The 21229-nt window shown below is 36.7% G+C and overlaps 1 pseudogene; it reads right to left on the reverse strand.

The window, feature by feature from the left end:
* Nucleotides 1-3290: 3290 nt before the first annotated feature.
* The window catches only part of LOC100229729 (FSD1-like protein), a 106657-nt pseudogene continuing 88718 nt past the window's right edge, over nt 3291-21229 (reverse strand).

Raw genomic sequence — 21229 nt, forward strand, 5'->3', positions numbered from 1 at the left:
ATCATCAAAAAATGACTCTGAGTTCTCTTTTCTAACAGGCTGGTGTATACCCTATATGCTCAAGGAAGTCCTGGAAGCCTGAGATATTTTAATTTGAAGAATATGTAAAAGTGTAATTAAAAGGCTGAAAATTGCTTAAGAGATATTATTTAGAGGTGTGTTTTATTTCAGTACAAATCAGTAATGACAGTTAGTGGGACTCTAGATAATAAGAATCCAGTGATTTGAGAGATAAGAACTCACATGAAGCACTATAACCATCCTGAGCATCACCATAACTATCCTTGAACTAACCTTTATCCTAATCCAGAAATGTAGGAACACTGGAATACTTCTCTGCCTGGTTGTCTAACAAGCATTTAGCCCTCTAAAAGATGCAGGGTGTAGTTTCTTGTCCCATAAGTCATCCAGTAAACACTAGATAATGCTGATTTTCTGGCATGGCACAAACTTAAAACCAAATAATCTCTTATCTAATCTACCTGCTTGCTACTATGGCTCTCAGCAGTATAGTCAGCTGCAAAAATAAAAAAAAAAATTACCTAATGGTGGTCATTTGAAGGAAACTGTGTATCAGTTCTTATCCATCTCTAAATTTGTTTTGAAGTAAAGCAGGTCTGATTTTTAAATTATTATAATATATTCTTACTATAGATATAATTAGAGGGAAATAGACATTGATGTATGATGGAGTGATATAAATGAGACTTTTAAAATCTAAGAAAAAAAATCCTACACTATTTTGATGTGATATTTCTACTTATTATGGTCCCTTACCATATCCTGCTATTATATATCCTGTGTATTATAATATTTCATTAAGTAGCATTTCTAAAAGATTCTGAAATGATGAAAGAGTGTAATCACATGAGTTATTACATTACTTCACCATTTGAATGAAGAAGAACAGTCTTTCTGAGATGTGGAAATTTTCTTTTTGTTGTAGCACTTCACCACAGTCATCCAGGTGTTATCCCCGTACAGGTTTGTTGCCTTTCTTGTCCCTTAACAGTAGGACAAAGATTATCTTGGTGTAATAATGTTGTAAAACTAGCAAAAAATACACTAGGCATTGCCTACTTAAAATTATCCATATTATATCTTTAGTATGGACAAAGCTAGAGAACTGGTAGACTTCAACAGCTCAATGTTTGAACTTAGCCAAAGAAAATTCCACGCTGCATTTGGATGTCATGGCTGCACACAGTCAGCATCAACAAACACCATAGGTTTATGAAATTTGAATAATTTTCAGAGTTGCACAATCTGCAATATTTTCTGCTAAATTTGACCATGAGTTTTCCTTTTTCATCTGGGATGTAGAGAAAGAATTATGCAGCTGCTAGAACTGTTTGAAATATTTGAATGTAATCTAAATAAAGCCTTTTGAATTTTTGTTGAGGGAATAGTAAAAATATATGGATGCATAAAGATGCAAATAGGAAAAAAACTCAAAAGCTCAAATAATTTGAAATTTGAAAAGCCCTCTAGACACCTAGTTACTTCAGTATATGTGTCAATATTTATGGAATATTGGTCTTTACCATATGTCTGCCCAGTCACACATATGATACTACCACTACTATGCCACACAATACTTCTACTGCACTATATAATACTACTAAAACAGTACAGTTATTACCACTTCTGCTGCTGCTTCTATATCAAGGGAATACTAGTACTACTACTCTGCCATCAGGAATTTTTGAAGGTTAAATACTGTGTAGATTATGAAGGATAAAGTTATTGTGGTAATAACATAAATACAGGTGGCACGCATGCTTACAATATAAATGATGGAGATTTGAGTTGGTACTTCAAACTTCTAGGTGTGTCTCACAAAATGCTTAATGAATAATGGCACTCATTCTCCCCATTTAGATTCTCTAAATATTTAAGAAATTAATTTCAAAAAAAATCAGAGGAAAAAAAAAGGATATTTTTAATACTTTTGAGACGCAGATGGCAAAAATCCCCATACCATCTCAGACTTATCATCAGTACATTTTTGCTCTGATTCCTAGTTTTATTTATTTATATTTATTTATTTATTAAATATTGGGATGTACACCTATAAGTCAGTTTTGTCTGTACAGAAAGCATGTTTTGTGGTGGAGAAGTAACACATGCAACTGAGGAGAAAAGACTTTGACTTTGGTTTGCCTGGAAAGATCTTTTTTTGTTGTATAATCCATGGCTCATATAAACTCCCACCTCACTTCATCTTATCTTTGATGAGGACTCAGAGATAATGAAACCTAATATAATCAGTAAGCTACAGAGTAAGGTCCCATTGTCAATAAATCTCATTAATATAAGCAAAAATTTCTTTCTTTTCAGATTGTTGCGTTATAGATCCTGCCTGCAGTAAGAGAGCCCCATAGACCCTTAAACTCAAGCTGAATGAGAAGGTCAGATTTTGTTGACATTCAGGAACTGATAAAATCCTGTCTGGAATCTGTCCCCCTAGTCTGTCTCCATACTGTACAACAGAAGAAAAAATGTTTCCAGCTCTGTAAGACACTGAAACAATCACGTCACCTCTGAATCTGTATAACAAGAGAAGTTATTGCACAGTTTGAAAACTGAGAAATTTCCTAAAGACCTTCCAACTTGTAATCAGCTGGGTTCATTTCAGCAAATCTAGAGAGCCTTCTTAAAACTAAAAGGTAGAAACAGTGATGTGGAAAGAGGACATAACAGCCAGTTCTCCAGAGAGATAATCTCAGATGCTTCCCTGCTACCAGAATATAATATTCCTCCTCATCCCTTTGTGACAGCAGCTGTGGAATGGACAACCAAAGGAAGAACATAGATGCTGTGAAGCAGAAGAATTAAGACTTTTAGAGAAGGAGAGCAAAAGCAAAAGATGGAAATGAGGACAGGAGGAGGACAATTTTGGGTCTCATGCCTTGTCTTCAAAACTGGAATAAGTCCAACTTCCAGAACAGTAGCAGAATGGACATTTCTCTCTACTCTCAGAAATGTACTTCTTAATATCTTTTCCTCTGAGAGAAAAAATTAAATTGTGCAAATGAGGAATTAAAGACAGTGAGTGTATGAAAATGTAATAAAAGGCAAATTCATTGTTATCCTATGGAGAAACAGTCTGTTCAAATTTAAACACGTGCATCTATGATATATGGAGGAGTAATTTCTATTTTAGTCAACACAAGAAACATTTTATGTGCAATATAAATAAATATCCTGCAGATTATTGCTAGGATAATTAACAATCAAATTGCCAGAGATGAGTATACACTGGACATTATCTTTGAACAGTCATACAATTAGCACAGAAAATTTCCTTTGAAGTATTTTGTTGCGTTGCGGTCAGCACCCTCTCGCCGCAATGCCCCGAGCGTGGGCGTGCTGGGCGGTGAGGGAAGAGAACGGGCGGCCGATCCCCCTGTGAAGCTCTGCAGTCCCAGCTGTTGGCGTGGGGACAGATGGAGGCGACACAGGACTTGGGGGTGAACAGGAGGATTTATTTAGTGAGCCCCAAGACCCCCTGGGGGGGGAAGGGGGGGGGGCAAACAAATATTTTATACAAGAACTCAGGAGGAGGGGTATAGGGACAGCAACCAATAGGGGAATAACAGGGGAGGAGTTTAGGGCAGGACTAACATATCACAAACCTATCAGGGAAAACAGGGGAGTGGAGTAACACAAAGTAACCAATAGGGTGTTGAGCCCCACTAAATAGACAGGGAAGGCTCTGGAAGTAGGGGAGGAGGCTGGGAGGAGTGACAGGGAATGTTCTGGGAAAAGGGGCAGGGGAAGGGAAGATTGACATCTTGGTGAGGAGGGGGTTAGGGAAGAGCTAGGGAAGATTGATGACTGGGGAGAGGAGGAGATTCGGGGGGGGGGGTATGAACAGGCACTAAATAAATATCAAATCAAATAAAAAACACGCCACCACAGTATTTAATGAGCAGCTACACCAAAAATTTGTCTTTACGCTCTCAAGTCAAATAATCAAAAACAATATTGCTTTTAGGAATTTATGATATAGTGAATATGTGATGCAATAACTAATCACTTATTTACAATACCCAACTCTGCAGTGAAACTGCAGTAACAAAGTGAAAATTAGGCATGCCATCGAATAAAGTATGTAAAGAATCTGCTTAACTATGTACTGACTTTCACTGTACATTGACATATCAGGCTATTTTTTCAGTAAAAGCTTTTCTCAAATCTCATCTTCATCAGTTGAAGCAGAAAATAATGCAGAGAGAATTGATATGGTTACATATTTGTGACTTGCTTTAAGCAGGTGATTCTGAAATAAGTTTTGCTCAGTTTAGCATAACTGTTTTGCATCAAAATTTAAGAGTCAATAAACACATATTTTTTCTTGCAGTAGTGACAAAAGTGTCTCCTGCATATGCTGCTTAGCATTTCAGTGGTTGGCTAGAATTTAGTTTCTAGTAAAATGACACATCATTCATCTCAGAATATTTTTCTAACACAGATTATCAGGTTTTACAGGCCTCCAGTTCCCTGCACGTGTGTAGTAAAATAGAAGTCTTAGCTTTTCCTTTGCACTTCAGTTATCTTTATTGTGGTCTTGTGCTTCTTTTTAATATTTGCAATGCATAATTAAAAAGTAATTCAGGAAAAATATTTCTTAGCAAAAGTCCAGTTATGTATTTACTTCCTCAAAGAGGAAACAAACAATTATGAAACAGCGTCTTTGTTCTCAGCAATTCATGACTGCTTTGGGTCATTGGTTCATTTTTCTGAAATCTAAGAATTCCAAGGGTTTAAATATCAGTTTGTAGCTCTTAGCTACATTTTAATTACAGTACCCTGCCTTTTTATCTATTATCTTTTCACTGTGAAGACATTTCTCATCTTCTTGATGGTGTCCTGCAGTGCTTCTGGGGTAATTGCATTGTAGGGCTTGGAGCTGGAGTAGGCTGGACATAGTTTAGGTAATCATAGAGCAGTCAGCCCAGAAGAAACATTCTTTTAAAATTTCTTCTGCTGATTACTAAAGAGCATATCATTTTGACATGTGTACCTCTTTAAAAACTTCCCAAGTTTGTAGCATGTTTTGTTATTTGTTAGCATATTTTGGGAAGCATTTACCTTACATGACTTCTGTAGTACATGAATTCTGTTTAATTCATCCATAGAGAAATAGCTCACTGGTTTGCCATCATTCATAATTTCATTTTTAATGAAATTAAATTTAGAGATTTATTAAGAGTATTCTGTTTTTAAATATTGTCTTGGGATGTGATGCAAAGTTCAAGGGCCTATTGTAATAGAGCTTAGGGAGTGCATGTAACAGAAATAATGCGGCTGCATTTTCCTTCCACTCAGTAACTTTACCCCCTTCTCAAATATGTTATCCCAGAGGCACTACCACTGCCATTGATGGGCTCACCTTTGGCCAGTAACATGTCTGTCTTGGAGCCATCTGGCATTGGCTCTACTGGATATAGGGGAAGTTTCTGGCAGTTTCTCACAGAAACTGCTGCTGAAATGCTCCCTTTGTCCCTCACCCTGATGCTAGTGAAAGTTTGCCACACAAATCCAATACGCCTGGAAAAAAAGCAAGACAAATAGTGTCAAGATATGTTTGTCACGTAAATTGTACACACACAACTTCAGTAAGAATGCCTTGAGTCCAAGATTTGCACTGTATACATTCTCAACTTGTATTTATAACCAAATTGCTTTCTTGTGTTTTGGTCCCAAAGGAGCACTTTGAAAAGAGCAGACAGTAAACTGCTTCCTTTATAATTCTGGACTCTAACAGAAGTGTCAATTGAAGGTGATGAGAACATATTACACTCTCATAGTATAAGCCCCAAGAAGCACTTTGTAGCAAACTGTAAGTCAGCTGGTAGAGAAGGTAGTGGAGATATTTTAGTTTTTCTGAACTTATTGCCATACATCCTAATAGACATAGCATGGCTTCATAAAACATAATTATACACACTAATAAGCATTAGTATATAAATTAATTGTATGTGTCCACACAGGATTCCAGCATTGCTTCCAGAACTGTGACAATGTGGGCCTTGAAAGTTAGGAAAATGCAATGATATGAACAGTTCTAAAGATTCCCCCAAAATAGACTGGTTTAGTGAGGGTGGAGCCATTGCTGGCATATTAATTTAGCAGGAGCAAGTAAATATGCCTGACTCTAACACTGATATTCATCCCAGCAACCAAGAGCTACCAAAACATGACATTGGTACCTGTAGGAGGGAGAGGCACTTCCAAAAAGAGGTTAATCACATTTTAAGATAGCTAATTAATCTCTGGAATGAATGACCCTTTAAAAAGGTTAAAAACAAGAGAAAAGAGAGAAATGATTCAATTAGGACCATGTCCATTATGTAGTAAAAAAACACAATAAAATTTGACATTAAACGTGAAAAAATAAGAAGTAAGAGATCAGTTCTGTTCAGAAAGATTGCAAATATTTGTGAGATAGTATCCTAATATTTCCTCTTCCAAATCTTAATTTTCTTTTCATTTAGGCTTGTCCATCTTGTAATGGAAAAAACAAAAAAAAACATTCATCAGTAAAGTATAAATGAAATATGCTTATTTTCTCTTCAGTGGGACCCAGTGCATCAGTGTTCTGAATACTTGAAGTGCTTGTTCATAAAAGAGTCATCAGATATTAGTGGGACCACTTCTGTCACTAAATGTTGATGGAATTGGTTTGAATTTCTTTGAAATATGTTTACTTTGTTTATCACCACTTGTTCAGGCTTCTATAAAATTATCTAAGGAAAACCAAAATAAAAGAGTAATTTCCTCAGTGGTAAATTCCTTGTCTTAGTAAAACTCATTTCAACCTTTTTCTCATCTGTCCAATATATTTTACTGCAAAAAGATTTCATAAAATCCCCTAGAACTTTTACAATGATGTTTGACAAAGCAAAGTGGAAAAAGTATTCACTTCGAAGTGCATGATGCAGCAAAAGAGAGCTGCTGATTCATCTCTTTTGTTGTAAACTCTATTATTTGAGAAAGGCCAACTCCATCTTGTTGTACCATCAGTATAGTTTTCATTCCTGACCAAATTGAGACAATAGTATCTTTTTTTTTTTTTTTTTTTAACCTAGAGTGAAACCTGCATTTGGCCTGTCAACTTCACTACATGCTTATGAAAAATCATTCACTTTTTTCATCCAACATTTAAATTTTAACTATCTTTTTTCCATCTGGCTTATTTTACTCTTTTGTTAAATCTCAAGTATATGTTCATTTTGTGTGTCCTGACATAATCTTTATTATTTTAATAACTAATTTTTCTACTTTCTCTTTATTTGTGCTATTTGAATAAACATTTCTCGTCTGGAGACCATTATAAATGTTGCTATAAAGGGGGAGAAAATTGCATCCCCATCCACCAAATAATAGTGCTAATCATCTCAGCAGCTATTCACATGATTTAAAGATCCAAAAAGCCAATAGAACCATTTATTTACAACTAGAAGGTGCTAAATCAAGAGTTACCCCTAGCATTTATCATGAAAGAAACCACATAGGAGGAACTGATTGCAACACTTGGCATAAAAATTCAGCTTCTTGATGAATATACAGCTAGTGAATGTTCTGGAGGATTGCAGAGACCACTCTGCAACCACATTATGAAATAGTTAAAATGGTGAGGCAAGATACACACAATGGCCAGGATAATGGCAGGAACTGAGCAAACAAAGCTGAATTTTGCCTGTGTTCTCTCAGTGCTATCTTCCTTGTGGGTAATGTAAGTGCTCAAACTGCTTCATTTAGATCTGACCATGTGCTATGGCTCCCTGAGCTCTTACTCAGAAGGATTTATATGCTGGATCACCCGTAAAAGGGGAAATAGAATTTATATGGTCAACAGGGAAGGTAAGAGAAGACATTACATGGTCAAACATTTTCTAAAGGTTAAGTCATCTATCCCCTCAAAAGAGTCCAGGGTTTCAGAACCTGTTTGAAATCTTTAACACATTTCATCATGATGCTACTGTTGCCTAGAATTGAAAGACAAATTATTCAATCAATATTAAAGTGGTAACATAAAGAACAGTCCTTTAGTGAAAACATTCACTCACTCAAAATATAGCTATGCCCATATCTGGCATCAGATTTTCAAAAATTTTATAAGTTTAATTACATAGCATATCTAGCAAGTACATCCAGTAGGAGACTAGATGCACTGGTAACCCACCCCAAGGGCCTGCCCAAGTCTCTCCAAGGGTGCTTAGCCCTGTATTTTGTTATGTCTCCCAGGTGCTGGTGCTTAACAGGGTGTCCTTGTCAGAAATTCTTTTCTTGAAAATAAGATGAAACAGAATTTCATGATGGTGGCATAATGTGTAAGAAAGGGTAATCTACTATTCTAAAGTGTAAGAAAATGCTAGAAACTATACAGGTATATATTAAAAATTTACAAAGCTACAAATATATAACAGTATACGTAAAAAGCTAAAAATCATTAGACATCATTACAGGTAAATAAATATCTAATTTAGGAAGGTGAAAGAAGAAACTGTTTAATTTTATCTCACATAGACTACCTCATAGACTGTCCAGATAAATTTTCTCTTTATGACTTAAACAGCCAAAGTTAAACTTTCAAGATTATGAAAATATGAATGAATCTCAGTGATTTGCCTACCTTGGAACTCTGTAAAATAAAACCAGCTTATGTTTTGATCAGGAGTAATTCTGTAACCTTTACATTTCTGAACTGTAAATACAGAATATTCTCAGACAGTTTAATTTCACTCATGCGGGATCCTATTTAAATTAGTTTCCAAAAATCAACTAATTTTAATTTATTTTTTGGGATGAAACAAATTAAAGGATGAAACAAATTCAAGGATGTCTCTTTTTCCATTAATGTATCAAGTATCTGGGCCTTTTCTACTAATCTCCTCTGCTTAAAAAATGCATAACTATGAAACTTCTCAATATTAAATGTTGTTAATGGTCTATCTTAATTAAAATATTGAGTTTAAAATCATCCTCAGAAGAAAAGTTGGCTAAAGCAAATAAATAATTGGAATGGTATAGATTACATTATATAAATCAATCAGAAATAAAAATTGTGCTTTATACTCTGAATAAGTTGTTTTTAATATAAAGTTTTAAAAATTATATTTATATCATCCTTGAAAAATTTACCTTTAAACCAAGAAGCATGATACTGTCATGCTGCAAAGAGAGTAATTCCTGCAGAAATACTTCATTGGAATGAAACTGAGCAAAATTAGAATTCTAATGCCATCTTGTTTGAATCCTCGTGTTTTGCAAAGGATGACACACACCCAACTTGAAATTCAAGCAATAAGATTTAAAAAAAGAAGAAAAAAAGAGGTAAAAGGAAAAAAATAAAAGAAAAAAAGAAAAAGTAAAAAAGAAAATATTGTTTAGATGGCGAAGAACATAACCTTACCTCACCACAACCTGGTGGTTGGGCCTGGCCTATCTATAACTAATATTCCTGAAAGCAAAGCTTTTGATATATATGCACATGAAATACAATGAGAAAAAGACATTAAGAGTATCAACAGCCACACTGACAACACTGTGGGATCTTATTAAACAGATTTTCACTGAGTCTTCAAATCCTTTACAGTGAGCAAAAGGAAGTGCATATATACAAAACTATTGTATTTTCTTGCCTGTGAGAATTGATTAAGCCTTCCTACCTTTTGCTAGGAGTGAGTAATACAAAAGGTATGGTTCAAACAGGCTTCTTTCTAAATATCTGTCAATTAAAGTTGTGGGATAGATGACTGCACAGAATCTCTTATTTAGAGTAAGCAATGCTCTAGTTTGGTGAAACTTTAACGTATCTTGTTAGGAAGTGAATTGGGTATTTATAACAACCAATATTTTGACCTCTAAGAGTCTATTACTTTTGCTCAACTGGTAGATTTAGCTGGAAGTAATTGATGAACTATTTTATTTCATTGTCATACATGAAGGAAATAGCTCATATTATTACCTTTCCATTAAGAAGTCTCTTCTAGTAATCTGAATTGAAAACACTATGCATGTTTTATGTGCACTTTATACTGTTGAATTTTATGAACCAAAATGTATATAAGCAGTAATAAAAAGTACATGCCATACAGTGAGATGAATGTAAAGGCAATTCTAATTTTTTTTGTTGTGTGCACTCTTTCCTGCTCCCTGCTGAGTAGCTCATTTTGACTATCAGCACAGAATAGTCCATGAATTGCAGTATATTTCTAATGGTGCCTAAATTAAAGCTTTGGATTTTTCAGTGCTTTTCTCCTTGAACACAATATGTAAGGACAGAGTTTTCAATAATCCTATTACTTGGTGCAGAAATAGGCTAGGGCTAGTGGAGTGTCTGGTGCTTTCAACTTCCAATTAGTGACTGCGGTTCCTGCATATAAATTTGCAGAGTAATTTAGTTGCAGTTACATTTATCAAACAAGAAGAAACATTGTACACCTCCCAAGAATCAGATTTTAAAGATATCACCTATAAATGATATTATTTACTAAAATCTGCTTCTCATCAAAAATTCTGAATATAGAATACCTTGTGCTTCTTTAAGATTATTTTCTAAGGAAAAAAATGAGAATACCTCAGATGAAGCAGAACTGTTATTCATTACTTTATTTGAATTTACACGGCTGCATATACAAATTAGATTGTGCTAATACTTTTTATTCCAGTGGTATCTAAATGACTTTTTTTTTAAAATTACAGAGTCTAATTTATATCTAGAATCTGACAAGTATCAAGCACTTCAAAACTCTCTCATCCTATCTCTTAGATACTCAGAGACATAATTTCTTAGCAAGGAGATGAGTAAGAGATCTCAATTATAGGTAAGCATATGTATGAGCAGAGGAATGAGAAAACTGAATCTAATCCTCATATTTATCGTTAAGTATCCAAGAAAGGAATAATTTGTACATTTGGAAGTGATGCTGTTAGCTTGGGAGGAAGAATTACAACTTGGTAAAACCTTCTAGGGGGATTTTATTCAGTCCATTTATTAAGATAAAACCCACAATGATTATTTCTATTAAGATAAAACAGAGGGGGGAAAAAGACAGCTTCACATATAATGAACACCCAGATGAAGAAATGTTTAGAATTTTTGCCTATATGTTGGTGTTGCTAAAGCAGCATTCAAAGTGTATTTCATGGAGCTCTTACAGTGTACTCCATAGAGCTTACAACCAACAACTGGCCTGTTCCCAAGGGAATGGGCTGAGTGGAGTACAAGGTACACAGATCTGATGGAGGGGGAAATGGAGATGAGGTGGGTAAATATGGGGGAAATCTGTGTTGCTGAGATAGATAAGAGGCAAGGACACTCATTTCAGAATGCACCAAAAATTCAGAATGTCTTGAGAAACAAGAAACATCTCTTCAGGAGTTGTTTTAATTAGTGTGACTTGTTCCCACCTCTGTATAAAAAAGGGAGTCAGAACTAGACTAAGTTTTCTATTGATCTATGGCATACAATTCAATGCCCTGCATAGACATGCATGTGGTAAAATTTTTTGAAATGTGTCCAAACTAGGTGTTGAAAAATCACCTGAGTCTCCACATTTGTGGCATACTAGCCTTAGTCAGTAGCCAAAACACCTCCTATGTGCTCTCTCACACACTCTCAGTGGGACCAAGGGGAGAAAGAAGGGAGATGGGAATGAAAAAGGTCCATGTGGAGAGAAAGACAGGAAGATCTCCTATGAGTAACACAAGGGCAAAACAGATTCTACTTGGGGAAAAAAAAAAACCTTAATCTATTACAAATAAAAATAAATATTTAATTAGTGACATGAGTAGAATTGAATCAAAACCACAAACATTAAAGCAACATATTTTCTGATGCTGCAACATCTTTCATGTGATAATAAGGACAACAACAACAATGATGTTTCCCCTCGCTCCTTTCTTACATGTATTTTCCCTGAATTGCCCCTGCTTCGGCCGTGGGCTCAGCTCTGCCCTGCAGTGGGTGGGTTGGCTCTAGCTGCATCCAGCACAGAGAAGTCCCAAACTCTCCTCACAGAGACCCCCTTCAGCCCTCACTGCTGACACCTGGGTACCTGCTCCCCTACAAAATTGATTCAGGTACATGAAATAAGGGCAGCTTTGGTCTTTTCTAGCTGTAGTGCAATCACAGGCACTTCATGGACTTTTGGATGCTTATAATTTAAAAAATCTGACTAGAAGGGCTAGCTGAAATATGTAACAAATATTTCAGATATCTCAGTAGATAGGTGTGTCTGAAGAACATTTTTTTCTCACATACACTTACAGAGTAACAGAACACATCTATTCCTGTGTAACAATTACTGGTTGTGTTGAAATGCTGAAGAGTCAGACAAAGTAGAGCCCTGGTGTGGTTAGTGATTTTCTTCAGCTCTGGAAGCTGTGGCACTATTAAGTTCCTCCTTGACTTCCTTCCAGGCAAGCACAGAATTGTTCACATCCCCTTTAACAGGATCATGATGACTGCTGTTCTCTCCTGATTATAGTGTTTCAAACTTATATTAGTCTCGGAGTTACTCTGAGTTCTGCAGAATTTGGGAAATATTGGATTGGAACCTCTGCAAGGAAGTATGTAATAGACCTGTACCACTCCTTTCTTTGCTTCTAACACAGGAACTACTGGGGTCTTTCACTGCTTTTGACACAGGAAATATTGGGCTCACTTGTCAAAGCTTTCCAGTTATCAGGTATGCATGAAGAAAAGTTTCATCCATGTGTCTAGAACCCCTAACAATATCTCCACTTCTCACTGTTTCTCTGCTACTCACAAAGTACTTTTAAACTCAATCAGAGCTTTGAGAAACAGAAATAATTTCAATAAATATGTCTCCTCCACCCTACAACCTCTATCGTTTGATCAGTCTGAGGAGTTTTTAAGAGTGATTCTGTTTTATTTTGAATTAATTGCCTAGTTTCAGTTTAGTTTCCGGCAGGAATGCAAAATACCCCTTTCTATGGACACAGAGATGCTTTTGATGCTGGATAATCATCCAGTAAATGGGTGCTGGCCACTCTTCTATTTTTTTTTTTTCTTTCAAAACATTTTTTTCTGAATGCTTAAAATCTTTTATCAGTCAGGTAGATAAATCTCATAGCTTCAAACTGGGTTGATTAACATAACAGGTTTGGTTGGTTTTGGAATAAAAAGCAAATTATCTGCTTGTCTTATTAAAATTGGGAACCTAGACACTAAGAAATTCTTCATTACTCAAGAAAGTATCTCATAGATTGATTGCCAGTTGATTGTCAGCCCATAAAAGTACCACATTAATTAGCCGAATGAAACAAAACCTTTCTAATAAGACTGACCTTCATATGCTATTCAAAAGTGACATTAGCGCCAGGATGAACAAATCCTTGGGGAAAAAGTCTCATGAGAAAAATTATTCTGCAGGTAAACAATAATGAGATTTTTTTTTTTTTTTTTTTAGTGAATAACCAGCAAATTACCTGTTCTGAAGAAATTGTCTTTAACATCAGCTGTAGGGGAAGCTATTTGAGGATTTTATTGCAAGCAATAGATCACTCACTAGGACTTACATAGACATATCAATACCTATTTTCAAATTTTAAAATGTTTTGGAGACATGGAGGACATCTGTGAGTGTTTTACATTGGAAAATCCCAAATATTTAGTGATTTTGGAGAACTACATTTCTCAAACTTAGCTTGAGCCATGCATCTATATGAAGAATGTTAAAGAATGGGATTTTCCGTTGAAACTCTGAATATGATGCAGCTGAAACTGCAATAATCAAATGGATTCCTGGTTTAACAATGACATCTTTCATAATTTCCCTGACTACCTCTGGTAGACTAGGCATGGTATGCGAACAGTGGTCATATGTGCATGTAGAAACTCTGAATAGGGAGCAAGAAGCCCAAAACCAGGGCACAAAATTTCCTGTTTAGGTTCCCTGAGGATATTCTAAACTGGATCAACTAATTGCTTATTTAAACTCTTGCTGTAATAAGTAACAATAGTACACACAAACAAAGGAGGCCTGACACATAAACTACTAACCCAGACTACCTTTTTATGGAGTACTAGAATTAATTTATTCCCCATTGCATGTCTATTTAGCAGGATTCATTGCTGTCACTCTCCTTTAGTCATTTTTAATCGCAGTGTCCTCAGTGGTACCACCTGTAGGGAGTCTTCAGTCTCCATGATTTCAATGTGCTAATTCTCTTGTGTGGAAGGAACTGAAGTGTACAGACACACACATACACAAACACTCCAAAACCGCCTGTGGTCTGAGCAGAGATAGTTTGCAATTAGTTGAGGAGCACAGACATGTGGTAAATCATTGAAAAGACACGGCATTTTAACTTCAGTCTGTTGAACTCCTGAGCAAGCAGGAGATTTAATTAGTACTTTTTTTCAAGAGAGTAGAAGCAGAATAAGTATGACTTAGGGAAGTTGTTCTATGCTGCAAATTTTGTACCTAGTTCAATGAATTCTGAGTCACATCACTAAGGTACCTAAGTAATCATTATTCAGTTAGGTAAATCAAGCTAATATTCTAATTTCCGGTGGGCAGGGTTGCAGAAGTGTGTAATAACTACTGCTGATGAAATAGTTCAGTCTTTTGAGTTCTGTCTTTCTGGACAAAAGATATAAAAAGCATGTTAAAAGGTTATGTGAGGAAGAATTCTGACAGATTTATCTTGTATATCCAGAATTATCTGAGAGGAATTAAATCTCATTTGTTAAACCATCGAAATGTTGTCAGGGTGTCTAGCAATAATTAGAAGTTAAACAGGTGAATCCTACACATCTAAAAGCTGGTAACAGTTATCACTTGAAAAGAATAACCTTGCCTCAAAGAGGTAAATAGAGTTCTTCCTTTAAATTTCCCTTTTTGTTATTAGTCTGATAGTATATGTCACACCATGCTAATATTTTTAATCAAAGCTAAAGCTAAGATTGCAGAAATAGACTGAAAATCACTTGAACTTGTATAGTCATAGATGCCAGAAACCTCTGGAAAATTTTAACTATTCTGTTTCACAAAAATGACTGCCAAAATCTTTACACAGAAGGTATAACTGGCAAACCTTGGTTATCCAAATGCATTTATGGTGAACAGCTCAGGTAAGGAAGATGGTATCTGGTGGTTTATTGTCCTGAACTGGAAAAAGTAGTGTTGTGCCTGTGGGTTGGAAAAGTATTGATGCTATAGAATAATGAAATTATCAAAAAGCTGAGATAAGAGGGAGGTAATGAACAGACACCTGGAGAATATCAGCTAATAAAAGATCAGGCAGATATTAGAGTCTGATTAACCAGCACATATAGGATTACAATCAGCCCTAGTGTTTGGTAAGGCAAGTGAAGCAGATGAGAATTACGAGAACCACTTGCAAAATCAGAGGCTATCTCTAAAAGTCCTAGATCATCCTGACAGTGATTGGTAGGTAACACTTTCTTTTAAAACCTGAAACCTGAAACAAAGGCATTACATTCATCAAATAAAGAAGAACATGACTGAAATGAGATGCAAAAATTAGGCTGCGAGTATTGCTAAGGTAAATAATATGGGAAAGCGGAGAAATTACCGTGTCACATCAAATAAGCCATGGAACAAGATCCACAGATCATTCAGAGAGATATTGTCTCAGTCTGTATCCCTAAGGATGAGGTGCAAAGTATCCATTGAGAGTGGAACTTGCAGAGTCCTGTAACAAGAAACATTCTGCAAAGACATTACTGATTTTTCACACTGATCTTTCAGTCCATTGAAATCCATTTGTGCCAGAGATCTTAGGTGCAGAATAGTTGTGAGCATACAGTTTACTTAGCAGGCACTTCTCATCTAGATTTATAAATTAATGATTCTATGATACTGAAGGAAGCTTGTGACTGTAAAGTTTGACTCCTATGTCATCAAGCTTAATGATTCATATATTTAGGGTGACTAATGGGCTTAAATTGCTACAACATAGTTGTGGAGGACAGTGGCTGTTAAAGAACAGTATAGCAATGCCCTTAACCTCAGAAGAAATAAAGCCTAGTGCAGCAGAGCCACATCAGTCACCATGGTGTGTCACACAGGAACTCAGGTGCTATGAGGGGTAGTCTCCTTGCTGAACAGCAGTATCTCAGTTTTGTTGCCACAGGATATAGACACTTACAGACAAAGTACTTCACTGCATTATGAGATTATGTTGTGTCCTTCCCAGAGGGAGGAAACTGTGTGATAAAATGAATGACTGTGAAGTATCCTTCTGTGACAAAGGAAGCTGTTGCTTTTCAGTTCAGATTTAGCCTAACTTAGGCATGACTTCAACCCTCAAATAATTTAACCCCACAATTAAGGGAAAAGTTCCCAGTGGTCTTACTCTTCCAAACCCAGCAATATTCACTGTTGAGGAATTACTGCTTATTCCAGATTCCTTTAAGAGATGCATTCCAATACTACAGCTTTTTAAATGTGAAATTTCTTTCATTAGAAATATCCAGCCAAGGGCTCTAATTAGGCCCTTGCACGTCTGTGAGGGACGAATCTTTAAAAGGGAGAAAAATCGTAGCCTCTGACACAAACTTAAGAGAAGACAAAAAATATTTTGAAGATTGTTATAAAAGTTATTTCTTTTTGAGGTAGCACAGTAAGAATTGAAATGGAAAGTGATTTTCTATGAAAGGTTTAGAGAAAGAAAGACATTCCTATCAAAGAAAAGGTTACTGACAACATATTTCTTAGCAGCCTCAGGAAATTTTAAAGCGCGAAGTTAAATCCCAACAAAATTGGTAACCAATTTAGCCTTTTCTGAGTGTTTTGACTAGAGGATAGACAAAAACTTTTTTTTTTTTTTTTTCAGGCAAACTCCACTGGGCTGTGTGTTAGTTAGTATTAGTTAGTAAGAAAACAGAATTCCCTGCATGGTGCTTTAGTCACAGCCCCTGAACAAGAACCTCTGGCAAGCAAGCTGCTCCCCAGACTCAAACATGACACGAAGAACAGAGAATAAAAGAACAGCGTGCTGTGGAGAAAGCCATGGCAGTACTTCTTTTGGGTGTTTTTAAGGCTGATCATTAAGTATTCAGCACCCATTAAGTCAAACCAACCTCATTCTGAAATCTTATACGATCACTTCTTGAAACTATCAGGACATCTTTTTGTTAGGAGAGTGTCTGTTCCAGAAATAAGAAATAGTGTGAACCTTTCTGTTTCTGAAATTTTTCCAGAAGTCTCATTGTTGTGCTATACTGTAGGGGAGGGACCATCTTTCAGTTTGTTTCAAGGGTATAGTCAGTCCAGTGTGTTCCCAATAAAGTGGCTGCACTGTGATCAAAAGAAAAGAGGGATGTGGTTGTAACGTAATGCTTCTAGTCTATTAAAAGAACAGCAGAAGACTGCCCTAATGTGTTTCAGCATACTTACCGTTCCTGCAGGACAAACAGCCAAAACCTGCCTGCTTAAATTGGTACTGGAGTAGAGAAACAAAGGTTTCTCTTCCTTTGATACCTGGGTATCTGCATGAAAAAGCAGTTGTTCTTCCAGAACTAAGTTCTGTGTACAGTCAAGACATATCCGTGTGCACAACTAATTTCTGGAGAGAGGTGAATTCTCAGGTCCCCTAGTATAAGCATATCCAAAACATACTACTGTCCTAACCTGTTCTTTTTCTGCTTTCTATTGCCCAGGTCTTTTATTTGCTAGGAACTGTGGGAGGGGGTGTGGTTGGTGACCTCCCTGCCTTGCCATGGGAGGCCACAGATGTGTAGCTTTCCCGCCTCCCAAGTTGTCAGTTATCTGTTCTCCCTTCCCCCAGTTTATGTCAATCACTTTGTACTCCTTCCCTTTGTTCTAGAAAGTTCTAAGTTCTTTGTACCCCCATTGGTTCCTCCCCCAAAACCACTCCTTCCCTCTATCCCAGTTGGCCGTTGCCGTGTCACTCCTGCTTGACTCCACCCTCATACCCTCACCCGGTTGGATGCTCTGTACCCTGACCCTCCTTCCCTGCAACTGTTATATACCCTGCCCCGCCCCTGGTTCGGGGCTCTCAGAGCTGGCTCGCCCTCTGAGTGGCTGCGTCCCTTCACCTCCCTCGCCTTCCCTCCCCTAAGCCCTCAGAATAAAGCCGCCTGAGAGACTCTCGCCTGGTGGAAGACTCCTCTCTTTACTACCACCAAGCGTGTCCCGAGGTCCCGGACCTGCAGCTACCAGCAGTGATCCGGGAGACCCGGGCACGCTTTAAGGAACCTTGGGTCAGTGGGGCTCAGCTGTCCTAGTTGTGATCCCTCTCAACTTCTTGCGCACTTCCAGCCTCCCTTCTGGTTGGGTGGTGTGAGGAGCAGAAAAAGCAAGAAAATACTCTGTGTACTGCTCAGCAATAACAAAACCATCCCTGATGTGTTTGGCACAAATCAAAAACATAGCCCCCGTCCTACTAGATACTATGAAGACAATTGACTCTATCTCAGCCAAAACCAGCATGGGAGGAAGTGTGGGGAAATAATATAGCACCAACAAGATATATTGTTCTTGGAATAATGAGGAGGAGCAATAGGTCCAACACAGACATGAACAGAGAGAATACATAGGCTCCTTCATTATTGGCAGGTAGCAACATATGAAAATCCTCAGATATGAGCCATAGTTTGAACTTTTAATTTGGGTGTTTGGATTTAGTTTCACTGAGAAGACAATGATCTTTTTACAAAAAATATGCCAGACTGAAGAAGAGTTTTTTAACCTGTTTGCACTATCAGCTGTTTACACATTCCAGGACGGGCATTCTCATCTACAAATGCTATGTAATTTTAAACATGGACGTGCCGAGAACACAATATAATCTCACCTGTGTTCCAAGTACATGTAAATTTTAGATAATGTGTTGCCACTTTCTGGTTGTAAAGTATTGCATTGTGCCATTGCAAACCTGACACCCTGATTATCCATCTAGAAAGGGGGCCATAGATTGTGCTGTGTATACCAAACACGTCTGACTTCCAGTAGAATCCAGAGCATGTGGTGAAATGTGAAGACAAGAATCTTCCCCGGATTTTATCAAGTGGAGGAGCCAAAACAGAGAAGAAATGCAGCGTATAAGGATAACTTCAATGGCAAGAAGTCAAAGACTAAAACAAGGGCACGAATGCAGTATTGACTAGGATGAGATTCTGAGAGTGAATGGAATTAAACATTATAAACAGTGGAGACAAATCCCAGCAATAGAAATATCTCAGGCAGAGACATCTTGAGCTGGAGAAGAGAGGTATGACAGAGAATTACAGCTGCAGTACCTGGGAAATCTACAGTTTGGCTTAAAGATGTGTTTTAAGATTGTGTTATTCTTTCTATGTGGCTGAAATAAGAAAGATATTTTTCTTCTTTAGGTGGAATTAGTTGAGAGAGGTCTTGAACAATACAATTTCCAAATTAAAAGGAAGTCACCTAGTCATTTGATAAATTAGAAAGCGTAATTTCAAAGCATATTTGTTGTTCACCATATTCAGAAACTCTCTCTGTACCAGAGAAATCAAGAACTCTAATTTCAGTGAAAAGGTAGACTGGGGAAGTTAGATCAGTCTAAAGGCCAATTATTAGGCTTTGGCTAATAGAGGCATATGTAAGCCACACAGGAGGGGGACCCTGTACTGGGCTGTACATTGTCTTACTGTACTGGTGGACCTTGACATATTCCAAGTTATAAATTTAAGCAAATATGAATAAATTACCCCAGAGCTGTTTAAACATCCTTTGATAACACATCTTACTTTGGCTGAAATGGAGTAGAGAATGCTGGTACAAGGGAATTGCATGGCAATTCATTGCATGGATTGAGCAACTTGGTAGCACATAGAAGAGGAGCAGGGCAGCTGTCTGAGAAAATGTATGACTGGGGGCATCAAACCCCATTTTCTGTGAGTTCTGTTAAAGACCGTACTTTTTTCTCTGACAGAGGATATTTAGACAGGGCCTGATTACAGAATTAATTTTTTCCACAGGTGCTGCAGTTTTCAGGCCATGAGTTTGCTTGAAAGTTTTTGTGCATTGGAGGCTGAAAATACCAGAGAAGGTGTGTGAACAGCTAAAAAAGTGGATATGAACTGAGAGTGAACAGAAGATCTCAACTCTTATGGTGTTGGAAGCACTGTGAAGTCACGATTGATAACTTTAAACCCCCAGATTTGTTAATGCTTTCTTTAGACTTCAGGCAAAAAAATCACATTTGTTCCTCCTTTAAACAGGCACAACCAGGCTTGTTCCTGACTGTTGACTGTTACAGTAAACTTGTGGTTGTTGCAAGCCATGCACCATGCAACAAATTGCAGCAAATCAGATTTTGAGAAAATGTATGGTTCTCATGCTGCCTTTACTCCTCTGATTAAGAAAAAGAATGAGGCTGTGACTTACTAATGTCTTGGATTTTCTTTTTGCTATTTGCTTTCATAAGCCTTGGAAAATCTTCACTATGGAATCCTGCTTCACTAGAGTTTTGATTTTGAGAATGAAAGAATTTATTCATTATGGGATGAGAGTAAAAGGCAGAAATTAGAAAAAAGCACATCATCCCTTTTTTTAGATATCATTTTATTGAAGAAAATTTGAACAGCTGGCATTAGAAGATATTACATTTCTTATGAAAATAAATTTTACCCCAGGCAAACACTGTACTGTTTGATAATCACCATTTTGATTAGCATTACAGAAAGAATATTTAATGTGGAGTTTAAACACAATACATTCATTTAGTAAAATTTAAAAATGTCTTTATTAATTTAAAACATTAAAAAGGGATTAAGACATTTATACTTTCTCTTTTATTTTAGCAGAAAATGGTCCATTTAGATTTTTTATTTCTCTGGAGTAATATTTCAAGCAGATGATTAGGTAGAGTATTTTTGGCATTTAACCTGTGATAAATACAATAAAACCAGCAGTCTTTGATTTTTAAACCACTGTCAGGAAAGGTTTAATTTGAATAAAGTGAAAGACACAAAAGCATACAAGAGAAAGACTTGATATTGGCTCAGGACATGTAGAAAATGTTCAGAAGAAGTTATACTTGGCCCTGATCCTCTTTCTTTAGAACAGGATAACTGATCAAAAGCATTGTGGTAATACAAATAACAGCTAAACGTGATAAAAAAAGAAAAAATAATAAGCTCATAATAGTGAATATAAAGACAGACATGATGGGTCAATCCAAAGTGCTTTTAATGCAGTATTCTTTATTCCATAGTTGCCCAAAACAGATG

Source organism: Taeniopygia guttata, chromosome 3, assembly GCF_048771995.1.
Source record: "Taeniopygia guttata chromosome 3, bTaeGut7.mat, whole genome shotgun sequence".
NCBI classification, from domain to species: domain Eukaryota; kingdom Metazoa; phylum Chordata; class Aves; order Passeriformes; family Estrildidae; genus Taeniopygia; species Taeniopygia guttata.